Source organism: Heterocephalus glaber, unplaced genomic scaffold (genome assembly GCF_053883595.1).
Source record: "Heterocephalus glaber isolate CG9 unplaced genomic scaffold, H.glaber_assembly_v1.0 deba00001457, whole genome shotgun sequence".
NCBI classification, from domain to species: domain Eukaryota; kingdom Metazoa; phylum Chordata; class Mammalia; order Rodentia; family Bathyergidae; genus Heterocephalus; species Heterocephalus glaber.
The window spans coordinates 46,367,694-46,385,419 of record NW_028258305.1 but is presented as its reverse complement, the minus strand read 5'-3'; the positions used below and the strand labels follow the sequence as shown (position 1 = coordinate 46,385,419).

Genomic DNA, 17,726 nt, shown 5'->3' with positions numbered 1-17,726 from the left:
GCAACGACACCTACAGGAGATCTGCTGCTTGATCTAGTTAAAAAGAAAAATGTTATTTGGAACACATAAATGTCTTGTGAAAACCAAACCCAACCTTGTACTCAGTATGATAGGATCATTGTGGAAGTTTAGAAGGAAGGGCAAAGCTGACTAGGTTAAAGAGGACTTTGCTGCAGAGCATACTGGAATGGAATGACTATAGTGGGTAACATCAAAGCCAGTCCCTAAATACTTGTCATGCCATTTGTTGGGGTATGTTAGGTAATCATCCCACTTTGCTGTAGCTGGTATGAAATAAAATAATCTGACAATGATTACTGCACAAAAGCATGATGGCCCGAAGGCAGGAATATCTGTAGGTGGTGTTAGAACTTCACCTGCTATCAGATGAGCTTTAGTGCAGGATGAAAGTCAACACGCTGAGAAGACAGAAAGCAGGGCATAATTTAGGCCAAAGTAACAATACTTTACATTTTCTTAATTATAGCGTACCCCTTGGATACTATGGAAAAGCACTTTGAAACTTTGATTTCCTAGTAAAGCAGTGCACGCTAAAGTAGCACTAACATTCAAAGTCATTCATAAAACGAGAAATAAAACCATGCAGCCCTAATACATTGCTCCTCATGTGAAGGTGCTGTTTAGTTACAGGGTCAGGCACGGCTGCGTTGTACAGGTAACCCTGCAGCTCCCCTCACTCCCACCTCTGGGCTCCTAGACCGCAGAGCGTTTAGTCTTCAGACCGTATCTAACTGTATTTTGTTTCTCTTGCAGACGGAGTGTTCCTTATGGATCTTCAGGCTGTTTTTCAAATGTTTTTACATTTTGCTCAACAATGAAAATCCAAGTTTTGTTTTTCCTTTCGTGGAACCACCTTCATTGAATGAGGAAAGTGCAGAGAGAACACTGGAAAGACTCGGAGCTGCTTCATTGAATGAGGAAAGTGCAGAGAGAACACTGGAAAGACTCGGAGCTGCTTCCGCCCGAGGTCTCCGGTGCCCGAAGGGCTGGAGGAACCCGAGTGAAGCTCGCTGGGCCTCTCCACAGAAGTGAGCATCTGCCGGAATCTTTCCGAAGGAGGAAGAAGGACTTGAGCCAGCTGCGCTGTCAGGGCTTGTCTCCGGTGAGCTGGCCAGGACCCAGAGCTGCGTCCACCGGCGGCGGCGGCGCAGATCCAGGCCCGGCCCAGAGCGGAGTGAGCGGGACAGCCTTCCCCAAACGGGCAGGGGCCTGGGCGCTTCGCATACGTGGCTGGATCGGCTGATTTGGGGCTAGAAGAAGACAGCTGTCCATGAAGGAGGAGCCTGGGGTGCCGCAGAATGACCTCGCCCACTTCTCGCCAAGCAGGAAGGCCTGCGTTTCAGAGATGCCTCTAGCAATGGACAGGTAACCTGACAGGGTGGGAAACGCGCCCTCCCATCGCAGGCTCTCCGCCCCCGGTCCGCCCGAGAGTCATTCCACAGCCAAGGAGGACAGAGCAGGTGCTCGGCATTATCAGGCCCTGTACAGAATCTCACTTCGAGAGCTTCTCCTCCCAGCTAAGGCAGGGTCTCTTGTCGAAGGGCAGCTCTGCCTGGAAGGTACTTGCTGTCTTTCCTGCCAACCCTCTCTGAGAATGGGGTTTAAAGGGAAGGGTTAGAAAAATGAGTCCAGAGGCTCAGCCCCCGGATGGGGCAGGCTTGCCTTGCAGGCCAGGAGTGAGGATTCCAGTAACTGCCTGAAGGAGGAACAGGGAGAGCAAAGGAAGAGACCAGAGACACTGAAAGGCCCAGCTCTGGAGGGACAGAGGAGAAGAACAGGAATGCCCCTGCTCAGCTGGGTCCCGCCTGGCTGCGGCCTGGGGACAGAGCAGACTCAGCCAGAGACCTCGCCTGCTCAGCCAGGCCTGGCACTCGAAGTAGGGAAAAAACCTGAGGAAAAATGGCCTTTCTCTCCCAGGAGAGCTGGACTCAAGCTCAGAGAGAGAGAGCTGGTGGACAGGGGACTGGGCCAATGAAGCAGAGCCTCTCCCACCGCTTCAAGCCCAGAGAGTGAACATAGGATTTCTTTCTGAAGTAGGAATGTGGGTATAAATGGCAAAGAATGTAACGGCCTTACTGGGGAAATAGATGGTGCTGTACAAAGAAGGCTCTTCCCTTAAAGCCAGAGCACCCCCACTTTTGCCCCCTCGAGTAAGCAGCCCTTAAAACAGCGGTTCTCAACCTCAGTCCAATGGACCTTTTGGGGAAAGGCAGTTTAGCAGCATCCCTTGACCCATCAGATGCCAGCAGCTCTCTCCCCAGTGCTGTCGACCAAAAGTGCTTCTAGAAACAGCTAGATGTCCAGTGAGGTATAAATTCCCCTTCCACAGAGAGGTCCCAGCTTAAATGCTCCTAGGGAGGGTGTTTCTTTGTTAGTTTGTCCAACTGTTTCCTGATCTGTCTTTTATTCTTTTTATCAGTGAACTAAGTTTGTTTGTTTGGTGGCCCTTGGGATTGAGCCCTAGGACTGAGTCTTTAAACCCTGCTTTATATAACTAATTGATTAGTTCCTTCATTCCACCAAGTTTTGTTCCCTTTAAAGTGGTAATGGTGACAAGAAAAGAGCATTTCAGAGGTCCAAATCGGACCTCATTTGAGCAAATAGTAGATAAATGATGTCTCATTGAACTACTAATGTGATAAACAGCAGGGGTGCAGCATAATTACGGAAGATGTGTAGGACACTTAGGGAAGCGTGGAGTTTGAAGCCAGGAATCCTGGAGTCAAGCCCCTGCCCCACATGTGGGGCTCTGGCTGCCTGAACTTGCTGAGCCTCCAAGTGAGTTTAATGCGGTCAAGCGGTGTATCGAGAGTACAAGTAAAGCTGTTTTATTTTTCTACCTTTGTGACTCTAGAAGTACCTAGTGAAAAGAAAATAAGCAGACACAGGAAAACTAAAACAAAGCAGGGTAAAAGGGCCGGTTTCCATCCAAAGACTATTACATTACGACTTGGCCCTTGATAAACAGAGACATGGCTAAGTGTCCTAGCTGAGATGCTATCTTTGTTTGTTTTCTACTTTTACAACAGAATATTGGAGACTGGGAATGTTAGAAAGCAAAGAGGTTTACTTAGCACTTGGTTCTGGAAACCCTCAAGAGCTTGCTGGACTTCTGGTGAGGGGAGAAGCTGCTCCAAGCACGGTGGAAAAGCAGAAGGCGGAGAGAGGAGACAAAGGAGTCAGCCCCCTGAAGAATGGGCTGGTCTTGAAAGTGCTGATGCCCTGGATGCATCCTGAGAAAGGCAGGAATCCCTCTGGAAAGCCCACTTCCAACACGGCTCCTGCGGCACCTGCACCTCAGCGTGGGTTTCTATAGGGCCAGATCACATCCGGATCACAGGAAGCCTTCTCCAAGCAGGCGCTCTGCCTGTCCCTCACCACGGCTCCCCTCCATCTATTTTTTCTGCTGCTACTAATAGCCTCACGACTTATATTTTATTTGTTTGTTTATTATCTGCCTGCCCACCACAACGCGCGCACACACACACACACACACCTCTGTGATCACGATTGTACTTTCCAGAGCTTTTCCTTCCACTCCATCCGAACTCTTTTGGGATGAATATTATTTAAATGAGCAATTGTAATGATTAATTCAATAACACTTATTAAAGTATAATTATTAATAATCCATTGTGTTATTTGGCACTAGATGCTGGGCCACTTCAGTTCTGAGTCCTGATCTCCCAGTAGCTTTACACAGGGACCATATCATATCTCCAAGAAACCCACGGCTCTGGCAGAGTAGGCTAAACATATTCACAGTAAACTTTTTCTTAATAAAAAAAATGAAGAATCTGACGTTCAGAGAGGTTCAGAAACATGCCTGAGATCACACAGCTAATAATTAGCTTGGCTGGTATTTAAAGCTGGGTTAATTAAAATCCTTCCAAAATGCCATGGTGTCCCAATGGGGCAACGACCTTCACCATTATTTCCTAAAATTTTCATCAACCCAAACAGAAACTGCACCCAGTAAGCAGCAACTACCAATTTTCCTTGCCCCCAGTAACTTCTGTCTTTATGAATTTGCCTGTTCTAGATGTTTTGTGTAAGAAAAATCAAGCAATATTTGTCATTTTCTGCCTGGACGATTTCACTTAGCATACTGACAAAGCTCATCCATATGGTAGTATGTATCACAACTTCATTCTTTTTATGGCTGACTAACATTCCAGTGTGTGTATGTGCATGCATGTATGTATATATATATATACACACCACATTTTAAAGGCCATTCATCTGTCAATGGACACATGTTGTTTCTTCCTTTCACTCTTGTGAAAATGCTATTGTGATACTATGAGACATTGACACCTGTGCATCACTTTGTGTGGCAGTTACCTGTAAGTGGAATTTCTGGGCCAGTATGGTAATTCTATATTTTCATTTTTGAGGAACCATCAGCATATTTTCCAGAGTGGTAGCTCCATTTCATGCTCCTGCTAGCAAAGCATGAGGTTTTCAATTTTTCCACATCTTCACCAAAAGTCATCTTTGCCCTTTCTGGACTTCAAATACCATTTCCTTCCACGTCCAAGAGGCAAAAGCTCCCAGAGGACATCAGCATGTCTGGGAAGAGGCCACGTGTGGTCCAAGTCCAGGTACTGTTTCTTTCAAAGTAGACTTAAAGTTGGCAGGAACCTCTGGCATACTTAATTAATACAAAAGTTTGAAGACAAACTAGCTACAAGCCTCATGGTTTCACTATATTCATATTCTTATTCGAGTGATATCAATGAGGAAGAAATGTTCTGAAAGAGCAGAGTTGGAAAAATATTTAACCAAACTGTTAGTCCTGCCAACTCAACACCAGGGCATCCTGACCGCAAATGTGGAACTACAGGAAACAAGTCGTAAACCTCTGAACTCTGGGAATAGTTACATCTGGCAGGAGAAGAGGCAGGGTGGGTAGAATCATGAAGCCAGCCACAGTAGGTCCTTGGGGTGTGTTTCTGGCCTCCAAGGAGGAGGACCAACGCTGGCCAGAAGCTGTGCTCACATTAGCAGGAAGGCAGCCGCCAGGCTCATAAGAAAGGCATAGAGAAAATGGGAAAGGACCTGTACGGAAGTCAAACTCCGCTGGGGACAGCTGTGTACAAGGTGGGGTCTGCCAAAGAAGGAGAAAGAACAGCTTTCTTCCTACAAGCTGCCCAGCTGACTGAATGTGGATGTGAATAACTGGAGCAGGAGAATCCACACAGTCTGTTCTATACATTGGTACCTGTCCAACTTTAATGTGTTTAGAAATAACCCAGGGGCCTTGTTAAAATGCAGATTCTGACAAAGTAGATCTGGGTGGGATTGAGATTTTTACATTTTTAATGAGCTCCAGGCTCTTGGTGGTCCAATGGTGGCGGACCCTGCTTTGAGTATTAAGGCAATAAATTAAAGATTAGGTAGAAGAAGGAAAAGAAGGGGGGATGGGGGCTTGGTCCACAAACTCCAGTGCTGTGCCTTCTTGTTACGTCATGGACTCATTTGGGAGAAGATCCTTTGGATTCTTTCACAACTAAATTTCCTTAGTTGGATCCACGACAGAATCCCCCCTAGAAGAGCTTCCGGTAGTCATTTACTTTTCTCAAATCTCTGTCACAAGGGGTGACACAGAGAGTGGAGTGGTTCATTTTCCCATTTTGTAGAGAGAAACAGTGTGGTTTGGCACATAGCCCTCTCATGGCAGAGGCTCCAGTGCTTCAAAGAGAGTTCTGGAAGGGGAGAAGCTGCATGGATCCAAGTGGACAACAGAAGGATAAGCTATCCTGGGGGATGTCTTCGGATAGACATATTCTCGGTCAATCTGCTCAGTTCTGTGGCACATCACTGACCCGTGGGTCACAGTGTCCTAAGAATACTACTGTTGCATCCCAAAGCACCCACACCGAGTGGTGGGTTGAGGAAAAGTGGAGGTTGAATGAAGATCACCGCCAAGTAGCTAATTAAAGATGGCACGGATATTTAATGGCTCGTTGGCATGGGTCACATCACTTGCCCTATGGATATTTAGTGCCTACTTTAGTTGGACAAGTGTCCATGTGTAGAGCAGACTGTGGATTCTCCCACTCCCCTTATTCACATCCACATATTTAGGGCCGATCCATGCCTAGCACATACATGCTCTTCTTTTTTGTGTTTCTTACATGATACTTATTTCTGTACTTCCATTCATCCTCATTAATTTGTTTCTCCAATGTTTTCTTGTAGTATTGGTTAATCTTTTTAACCCTAAACATGCACTACTTTCCCTAAGAGAGTTTGTAAAATATTTGAGAAACAACCAAGGAGGCACAGAAAGTACAAAAGCCTTCTTTTCTAAACTGAGATGTCTCCCCCAGCCTTGGACATTGTTTGTTGACTCAGGCAGCAAGGTAGGGGAAGCCAGCAGTTTTCTTTCCATCAAGGCCTGAAGAAACCTACATGTAGACTGCCAGGAGAGCTTCCATGCCTGACAGCAAGACGGGAGCTTCTTGAAGGCTCTTCTGGAAATTCTGGCATGAGATGTAGGTGGAAGCATGATCTCTCTGAAATTGTCCCACTGTTGTAACCAGCACTATACTGGACACATCCATCCTCTTTAGGGCAGTGGAGGGGCAGAAAATGGTACCCCCCACTCAGTTCTGTACAAATAACCACAATTGAGATCAAAATTGGAAACAAACAAATCCCATCTTCTGACATTTGTGACATCCCCACATAATTAATGGGCAAAAGCAAAAACTTAAATTGCCCTCATAAAATGAAAATAGTCATTAGAATACACTTTATTCTCCTCACTTAATAGGAATCATTAGGCTTTTGTTTTACATGGAAAAGGGGGATCAAAGGCATTAAAGGCCAATAATTTAAAATCAAAACAATATTTTATTGAGTTTTCTTAATTAAAGTAGATCAAGGACTTTTCAAAGTTCAGAAACAAAAGTGAATAAATTTAAGAAGATGTAGCATGGAAGGGAAGAAAATTAAAATGCTAGATGTGCTATACATAAAATAAAGTCCCTTCCCCCCATCCCTTGAATCTTGTGTTTGATAGAAAAACAGAGATGAATTATTTTCATTAGCTAAGCATATTCTAATGTTCTATTAGTTAAATGGAGCTCTTATTTCAGCCCCTAGTGGAATAATTTAAGCTAGTGTTCTTTGTGGCTCTGCATATAAACATCTAACTTTAGAGTTTCAACTAAGATCCAAATCAAACAGAGTTAGTTAATTTCATCTTGCAGTGAGACATTGTTCGACAAATGCACAGGTGTACTCTCTGGAAGGAAGCCAGCTATAAAGTACTGGAAACCGAGTACAGAAAAATTACCAGAATTTACTAACGACCACAGGTTCTAGTTTTAATTACTTAGAAGAGCAATTTATTCCAATAGCCAGGAGGGGTTTTGATCTCAGCTGAAAATGTTTGGTTAGGTTCCACTTTACTTTCTCCTTATTCTAGAATTTAAATCTTTTCGTGTTTTATTTCCTTCTCCATATTGCTTTTTGGGACATGCCAATATATACAAAGTTCTTATGAGTTGAAATATGGGCAAACAAGAAATGCTCACTCATTGTCTAGGTACTCTTGCTTCATATGTCCAAAGTTCTTAGGATAAATGATATCCATGTCCTTTTGCTCTGCAAATGGATCTGAAAACCTGCAAAGATTAGGGTTTTTTTGGCAGAACTTCCAATGATAATACTTGATTACATAAGGAATTGATGTAGTAATAGCTCCAAATAATAATAATATTTAGCACTTAAGCATTTGTCATTATCAAAGTATTTTAATGGTCATAAAATACCTGTCTAGCTGCAGTCAGCAAGGAGTGCATTATTCTCACGTCATGACCTTGAACTCTGACCACTAGTAGCATTTGCCTCCTCCTGTACCACTTGGACTTAGCTGAGTTGGGTGAATTGTGGAAAATCCTTCCTTCACCACTTCATTATGTCTCACATAAACCATGAAGCTGGTTTGCTTTAAACATTTTTATTATTTCCTTACACGATAAGCATTAGTTCAAATATATTAACTTTATAAACATATCTGGTGAATCCCTTTTATAGCACATATGAAATGCAACTCCAAGGCCTCTTCCTTCTAATTTTAGAATACTGGGTTTGAGGGTGTTCTTATCAGTTATTGCAAAAGCCCTTTTGCTTGTAGCATAGAAATAAGATCAACTTTTAAGATTTAAAAGCAATAAACCTCATATAAATCAGAAAGTTTGGAAATAAAATATTTTCCAGTTTTAAGAGAAAAATACTTAAAGTGCTATTTAAATAAAACTGAGTTATTACCTGATTTAAAAAATCAATTTAAGAAAAGAATAGAATGCAATCATTGTTTCTGAAATCTACTATTGTTGTCTCTGAATTTAAAGCTCTAGTTAAGGTTCAACTTAGAAAATCCCAAGGAATAGTTACTGTATCAGCCAGGACGGGAGAGGGTCTCCTTGGGTAATAACTTAATCGCAGCATCCCAGTGGCTTAGCACAGCAAGGCCCCCCTGTGCTGTGTGTTAACTGTGAGTGGGAGAGAGGCCTCTGCTCTCAGGATCCAGCTGATGCCTGCTCCACTGTCTCAAAGCTACACCTGTTGAGAACATTCTGCATTTGCTGATGCAAAGGTCAGGAGCATAAAAAAATCAACCTGGTCTTCTGTGGTTGAGTCTGAAAGTAACAAGTGTCCCTTCTGCCCAGGGCCTCTCAGCAGAAGCAGACCAGAAGGAGGGCAAATGGACTCCATGGTGAGCATTGCTGCCCTTAATGGATGCTATACACTGTGTCTGTGCACACTCATTGGGTCTTACTCCATTTTACATACACACAGCACATAGTCCATGAATATTGAATTTACTTTTACTCACAGTCGTCACGGCAATTGAATTTGAAGTAAAAATGTACATTCCCCTTCTAATTTTGCTTGATCATTTCAAAGAAGCAATCCCAATGGGAATCCATTTGCTCCGGTAGATAATACAAAGACTGATTTTATCAGACGCACAGAATTAAACACCGTATGGTTTCTGTCATATAAGAAATCCAAAGTATACATAAGGAGGAAAATGAAAGGAAACTGGGAGATAGATCTCCTGCAAATGTGAAGGGGACCACAGGATGAGGGGAGGGGAGGAAGGGGAGGGGACATAGAAGAGGAATTAAGATGTCTCATGGACATGCACCAGCTACCCACCATGAAGGCAGTCGTTGTGGACTGCAGACATGCACTAATGGGCAAGTTAAAAATAAAAACAAAATCAAAGACTGTTTCTAGTGTCTGCTCTGTGGAATACTTTGTTCTCAGTGAAGAGCTGATCACACGCTCTCTGCACACTCAGCCAAAACCCACATTGCACCACTGAGGAAATGCCACTGGGCACATTCAGTGGCATGAAGTGTGTCCCATTGCCGTGCACCCACGGCTACCACCCTTCCCGTGGTAACAGCACCTACGCCCCTGAACCTTTAGGCTCTGGCTGCTACCTAAAGCCCTCACTGGAACTGTTCTTGCAGAGTTCATGACTGGGCTCTGATCCTTTAGTCCCATGGACCCAGCTCCTACTTAACTTGGTGGCACTTGACACACAGCTTCCTTTCTGAATGACCGACCTCACTCTGGACCTTCACTTCTCTCGTTCCGTTCCTTCCCCCATCTGGCCACATCCACTCTTCCTCCTGAAATCCGCTTCCTGGCTTTAAATATTACAGCTCCCTGGGAGCCCGGCAGGGCAGTGACTGCTCCGCAGGCACACCACATGCTGCTGATCCTCCAGCCCCAGGGTGCAGTAGGACACCCCTGTGCTGAGGCTGAATGTCCTGAGTCCAAGGCCTAGTGCAGCTGAAAGAGGATTTCTCAAGTATCCATATTCTTTTTTTTTTTTGGTACCTGGGATCAAACTTGGGTCCTTGCGTGGCAGGCGGTGAAACCACTGAGCTAAATCCCCGGCCCACAAGTATCCATATTCTAAGAGCTGCAGGTAACGGAGTGTCTAGTTGACAGAGGAACTGAGTGAGTTGGGAGATTTGATGACTGACAGCACATACTAGGAGATAAGTGAACTGTGCAGCTCTTATAGAACAGCAAAGAAATCCCCAGCTAATTTCAGGCAAACCAGATGGCCGCAAACACGGGGTAACACACTGTGCCCCCATCTTTGCCCTGTCCTCCAGATTTCCTTGACTCTGTGCGGGAAGCCTCAGCCTGTAGCTGCCAGACCTAAAGCCACTTCATCAGAAAACACAAGTGGGAGCTCTCCTCAGGGAAGCGCAGTGTGTGTGAGGTATTTCAGCAGCCTAGAGAGGGAGGAGAGGCCAGAGGACAGGTGTGGACAGGGGTAGGCCTTCACTCGCCTCTTTTCTACATTGACACTGACACAGCCATGGAATGGCAAGGAATACACAGGCCCTACCTCACACTGGGTGCCAGAGATTGTTCCAGAATGAGATGACCCCCAGGGTTGGCTGACTGGGGTCTGGCGCTTGCAGAACCAACAGTAGCTACCCAAAGCCGGAACACTGTGGCTGCAATCAGCCAATCCTGGTAGTGACCCCCGGCATCTTAGGGGGTTAATACAGAGTTTAATGTAGTTATTATTGTAAAACATTGTAACGTCACGTCCCAAGAAGAATGAGAAAATCCAAACCCTCGAGAATGACTGCTAATCCTCTCCAGGAGATGCCATATTTTTCTCTCTGGACAACTCCTGCATATCTTTGAGTATTCACCTTAAGTGTCTCACTGTCTAGGGCTCCTCCCAGCCCGGGCAGACTGAATTGCATTGTCTCTCTCTCACACCCCCAGCATGTGCTTTTCTGTTGTAGTGTTTTGTACGTGTGTCATAATCATGAACCCCTCCGTCTTGTCTATTGGACTGCCTGCCCCTTGAGGGAAGTACATCTATTTCTGATGCCTACCACCATGGCTGGCATATAGAAAGCCTTCAGGAAATTTTGCATAAATGAATGAGTGATGAGAAGTTGAAGTCACCAGTTCTCAGAGCCATCCTAGGAAATCATTCCCTAACTTTGGACACATCTTAGATTTTTGTGGGGCCAGAGACATGAAGGTGCATCAAGAGAGATAGCAGGGTTTGTGCAGCTGAGGAATTCAAGAATTAACACACTTATTTCACGAGATGCTCCATGTGAAACATCAAGATGACATAAGATTCTGGGCCCTCCCTAACCAGTGTGTGGCCAGACACACCTAAATGTGGGTTGGACAGGCAAACTTGTGATTACTTTGTTCTGAGTAATTTTACTATTTTCTCCCCATGAGGCTGATCAGCTTATGGAGAGAATACTCACAGAAATATCCCTATAACCTAATGAAACCACTATAGAACATTCAGAAAATAGTCGCAGACCTTTGTCAATGACAATGGCCAACACAGGTTCAATCATTGCCCTGTCTGAACAAAATCTCAGGAAAGCCCATGCCACACTCCCTGTCTACAGTATCACGGGGTCAGCATGTTGGTCCATACACAGAACAAACATTAAACCTTCCAGCGGTTATCAAGCCACTGCTTTACCTTAGAAAAACTCATTTCCCATAGTCCTTAACATGACAGGGAACTTGACCCATTTTCTACACAAAAGATAAAAGCTCAGTCAAGAGGAGGAGGCATTCAGGTTGTGAGTGTGCTGGGGCTGAAGGAAGAACGGATGGATGGAGGAAAAAGCAAAGTTCCACTGAAGTGAAGCCATCACCCTGGCTGTGAGGGTTGAGGGTTTGTCCTGGAGCAGTGGAGAGAAGCAGGCCTGGTCCCCTCATGCCTACCCCCTTGAGGTGGCGATCCAGCACTGGAGCATCCTCATAGCTTCTGCATGATTTCATTAGGCTGTTGACAAATAATCACATGGAAGCGATTCATAGCTGTGCAGTGACTGCCTCATCCTTCGAAGGCCTGGCAGGCCCTGTGTGTTCTGGGAAAAATTACCCTAATCCCTCATTGACATCTAACCCACCTTTACAGTTTCCAAAATGTCTTAGTCACGCTTTCAGAAGGTTTATTTTTGGTCCCGGGGATGGAACTCCGGTCCTTGCACTTGCACAGCAGGCAGTGAAACCACTGAGCTAAATCCCTGGCCCCAAGGAGGTTTTGATTGATGTTCCATCTACATAACTTTGCACAGTGTTGACCTCTCTTTCCTCTTTGTTCCTGGGATGACTAGAGGCAGGATGACATTGAGCAGATCTCTAGCAGCACTGTCCTTAGGAGAGAAGCCATCCTTCTGTGTTCAAGTTGCCCTGCTGTCCTGGAGCCACTTCTGCAGCAGTGGAGTTAGCTATCCTTTATCAGTTGTGTGTGCAAAACCAGAACCTCTGACTCAGATGGGAAGTGTCGGTGTGTCTGTTTCTGGGTCTCCCTCCCTCCTTAACATAAGTCGTGAGCTTCACTCAGTCTGCACACCTTCGTTCATCGACTGGGAGTCCAGCCCCCCCAGTGTCCAGTGTACTGAGCTCATCTCTCTCACGCCACTGAGAATGTTACTAGTTAAGTATCTTCCTTAGAAATATGAGGAAATGGTTAGTGGAATACATTTTCATGTTTTTGGTTCATACGAGCAACCTTGCTACAGAAGTATTGGCAGATGTTGGTGTTAGCAGCAGGAGGGTTAGGGGTGCTCACCCTCATCCAGTGCCTCTTTGGAGCACCCTCCTGTGTGCAGCAGGGGAGGGCTTACCGGGAAGCAAATGAAACTTAGGCCTCATGGACTCTCACTTGCATGGGGCCCCTTCCAAGGCCTTGTGCCTAGTCATGTATTCCTACTTTTAAGATCTCTTTTCTTAAATAGATCTCTCTCCCCACCTCAACTGAAAAGGCTTCAAACATCATGATGTGCTAGACATTGTTCCAAGTGCTAAGACTATTGCAGTGAATAAAACATAAAAAATTCCCTGCCTTCTTATAGTATATGTTTTAATGGGGAAACACAGAGAATAAAAGAAACCCTAACATATGTAGAAGATACAAATTCGTACATGATATGTGTGGCAAGAGAAAGCTGTATTGAGAAGGTGAAAGGAGAGTAAATATGCAGGAAGCCAGGTAGCATCTGAGGAAGAGGATCCCACCAGGGAAAGCAGCAAGTACAAAGGTCCTGAGACAGAAGGTGACTTTTTTGGGGATATAATTCACAACTACAAAATGTATGAATCAGTGGTTTTCAGTGTATTCACAAAGTTGTTCAGTCATCACCACCTATAATTCTAGAGCATTTTCTTATGGAAGAAACCTTGTAACAGCATTATTCATAATAGCCAAAAAGTGGCAAAAATTCATATGCCAGTCAGTTGATGCACGGATAAATAAAGGCTGGGTATCCATATAATGAAATATTACTTGGCAGTAAAAAAGAAAGGAAGTACTGATCCATGATATAATACAGATGAAACTTGAAACTTCATGCTAAATTTAAGAGGCCTGTTGGGAAGGATCACATCTTGTTTGATTCTATTTGTATAAAAGGTCCAGAAGACGCCAGTCCATTAAGACAGAAAACAGAGCCGAGGGTGCCTACAATCGAGGGAGAAGGCATGGCAGAGGGTGATGGAATAATGGGTTTTAGAGTAATGGAATGTTCTAAAACTGTGGTGACGGACACACAGCTCTATGAATATGCTGAGAACCAGTGAAGGAATTGTATACTTTAAATAGGTCAATTTTAAGAAGTGTGAATTACTATATCTCAATAAAGCTGTTTAAACAAAAGAAATGCTACACTAGTATCAGTCACTCCCCATTCTTTCACCTTTTCCCAGCCACTGCCAACCACTAATTTGCTATTTAAAGGAAAAGTTTAAATTTGGATCAGCTCCAATTTATCTGTTTTTTCCAGCACTTCAAATATGTCATCCCACTGCCTTCTATCTCCCATGGTTTTAAAAAAATTATTATTCACAAGCTATATAATTTTCTACATTGAAAATCCAATAACATCTAAATCACAATCATTACCAGTAATAGGAAAGTTCAGCAGATTTGACAGCGCTAAGATAAATATACAAAAATCAGTCTAGGTATCAGCAACAATTAGAAGATGCAGACTTCAAAAACATACCATTTTGACAAATGCATATAGTTGTGCAGCAATAGTCACTCTCCAAATTTCCCTGTACCCCTCCTATCATTCCCCGACCCTTACCCCAAACCTCTCATACTGCTGATATCATTTCTGTCTCTATAGTATTACCCCCCCCAAAACTCATGTGGAATAATAGAGTATGTAGTCTTTACTGCTTGACTTTTCACCTTTCATACATATTTTTGCAGTTATTAGTATTTACTTTTTATTTCTGGGTAGTATTTTGTTTTACCTAGGCACCACTGTCTCTTTTTAAACAAAATTACCAGCTGGTGGACATTTCAGTTGTGGTTAGTATGAATAAAACTGCTTTATCCATTTATGTTAGGTATTTATAGGAACATATATTTTCATTTCTTTTGGACAGATATCTAGGAGTGGGAACTGAAGGGTCACAGGGCACTAGGGCGTTTAACTTTCTAAGAAATGGTCAAACTGTTTTCCAAGATGATTCTGCTATTTTGTATCACCACCAGCAATGTATAAAAATTACAGGGCTAGGGATTTAGCTCAGTGATGCTGTGCCTACCTCACAAACGTAAGGTCCCTCTTTCAATCCCAGGTACCAGGAAAAACAAAAACAAAAACAAAACAAAAGAAAATTACAGTTGTTTCTCATCTTTGCTAGCACTTTGCATTCTCAGGTTTGTTTTAAAGAATTTATTTTCTAGAGCAATTTTAGGTTCATAGTAAAATCAAGAGAAAGACATAGATATATCCTATATATTTTCTCCTCCAACACATACATACCTGCTTACATTAATGTCACTTCTCGATAGAATGGTACATTTATTAGAGCTGATGAATCTATATCAACACTTCATTATCATCCAAAGATACTACTTTACATTAAGTTCACTCTTGGTGTTGTATATTCCATGACTTTGAATAAATTTAAAAATGATATTTTTCTACTTTTATAGTGTAATACAGAATTTTTTCACTGCTCTAGAACTCCACTGTGCTCTACCTCCATGGTTTTTGACAAAAAAATCAGCTGTTGATCTTGTTGGGTTCCCTTGTACATGATGAATCTTTTTTTTTCTCTTATTGTCTTTGGTTTTTGACAATTTGACTGTAATGTGTCTCTGTAGATTTCTTTGAGTTTGTCATGCTTGGAGTTCATTAGGCTTCTTGAACGTGTAGATACATGTTTGTACCAAATCATCAAATCAGGAAGTTTTCAACCATTATTTCTTCTACTATTCTTTCTCTCCATATCAGGCAATATTGGTATGCCTGCTAGTGTGCTCCATGTTTTTAAAGATCTGTTCATTTTTTCATCCTTTAGTGTTTATTAGATTAAATGAACTCAATTGTTTTTCCTCAAGTTCACTAATTCATTTTTATGCTTGTTAAAATCTGCTATTGAGTCTCTAGTAAATTTTAAAATTTCTGTTCTGTGCTTTTCACCTTCAGAATTTTCTACAGTGGACCCTTGACTTATGAACTCAATTTATTCACCATGGCTGGTTTTAACTCAAGTTGATCAACTCAAGTTGAAGGCTCAGGCTCTGTTGAGAGCCTTTCTATATAATTTTGGGGGGAAATCGTTTCATAACTAAATTATCATTAGGGTGGTCTAAGGCCTAGTCTTCTTGCCAGTGAGCCAGCTATGGTATATGGAGACATAGCTCTGTTTTGCCTCCAGTCACAAGTTGAGACCTCACTGGTCCCGTGACACTGTGATGTTCAAGGGCAAGATTACACCAGCTGAAGGCATCCTGGTTCTTTGAGAACTGAGTAATAATAAAAAAAGAGAGAATTTTCACCTGGGGGAAGGGCAAATTCTTTGTTAGCCTGCTGTCTCTTCCCATCTGCTATTATAAGAATGCTTTGCCTATCTTACCATCCTCATCAACATAAGACCAAGATCTTCTTCAGCCTAAGATCCTCGTCAACATAGGGTCACCACTGTCCTCTGAGTCACCCGATGCTCCCTCCAATTATTGTGTGTACCCAATAAATAGTGGCCAGCTCAGAGAGTCCTTGTCTTTGCCCACTCTGAGGCACTGACCTCCCAGCGCCCCATGTATTATGAAATTATGTCTTTATTGTCTTTCTTTCTTTAGGCCTTAGTGCCCCTCTTCCCAGGCAGATCAGAGGATTGATTGGCCTCCAATAAGGCTCGTCTACACAGCCTTCAAAGTCTCTCTCCTGTACATAGGCAGATCTCAGGGTCCTTAGAGAGACACTGACTCAGGATTTCTCAATGAACCCCACACAGAAAAGAATGCTGAATGCTCCTTTCAGAACTCTTTAAGGGTTAAATCTGTATCTGAGACCATCTAGAAGCATAAGTGGCCAGCATTCAGGTAGAAACTCATGACTTTGTGTGCAAGTTAAAACAAAAATTCCAGTCATAACCCAAGTTGTTTGTATGTCAGGCTGGTTGTAACTCAAGAGTCCACTATATTTGGCTTTTAAAGATAATCTCTGTCGGGTCCTTCCAGTGTCGCTGGAGTGAACTGATCCGGGAGTTGAAGAACACTCCAAAGGTGGAAAGTGGTCAGTGCCTCAGTTGCTGATAAGTGTGTGTTTTGTGCCCATTCTTCCATCATACAAAACGAAGAAGAGGAAGAAATACTGCAGTGAGTGAAGATTCTCTGCACTTAGCACTGCTTTTCTACTGTGCATGGCTTTGAATGAGGATGACAATGAGAGAGATGAAGAATGAAGCTGAGACCACTTCCATGGTTTCTGTGTCTCTCTATGCAGTCATGCACTCTGTGTTTAATGAGTCAGAACAAGTAACTCTGTCTGTAGCTCAGACACTGAGAGCCGCTTTCATTAAGGCCAAAAAAGAAAATCGAGGTCTCACACAGACATCATCAAGAAAATTTTAGAGAAAAGAAGTGTAGGAGTTAACTTCACAGAGTCTCTTTGTATTGTGGCTGATGATGTGGAAGAGTATGTGATCGAACAACCAGAGCCAGAATTCCAGGACCTAAATGAAAAGGCACAAAATTTCAGTAAGATCCCAGATAAGATCAATGACAGAGTGAAGCTTCTGCAGACAATCAAGGATATAACTAGTGCAATAAAAGAACTTCTTGATACAGTGAATAATGTCTTCAAGATACCAGTACCAGCACCGCAGGGCACTTGAACACCAAAAGAAAGAATTTGTAAAGTACTCTAAAAGTTTCAGTGATACTCTGGAAACATATTTTAAAGATGGCAAGGCAATAAATGTGTTTGTAAGTGCCAACCGACTAATTCATCAAACCAATTTGATACTTCAGACCTTCGAAACTGTGGCCTGAAAGCTGTATATGTGAAGAGATGTACTTCTCAGTGGCAGTATTAAACTGCCTTTATCTATAAATTTTAAAGCTTGACTATAAATTATCAGTCCCTCCTGAAAGGTCTAATCCAGGATGTTGGATGGGATTGTTGCCATCTTACACCATATTTTTGTAAAATGTAGTTTAATCATAATCTCACACTGAAGAGTTTGCATCCCTTTTGCTATTACCATTTTTGGTACCGGGGATCGAACTCTGGACTTTGCGCTTGTGAGGCAGGCAGTGGAACCACTGAGCTAAATCCTCAGCCCCACTATCATTCTTTTAAGGATTACAAGCCAAAAGAATTTACACCCCAGTGTGTCATTATATAACATTCCTT

The 17,726-nt window shown here is 43.1% G+C and overlaps 1 pseudogene; it reads left to right on the top strand.

The window, feature by feature from the left end:
* Positions 1 to 16,741: 16,741 nt before the first annotated feature.
* Positions 16,742 to 17,362, top strand: LOC101702255 (programmed cell death protein 10 pseudogene; annotated as a pseudogene).
* The last annotated feature ends 364 nt before the right edge of the window (positions 17,363 to 17,726 follow it).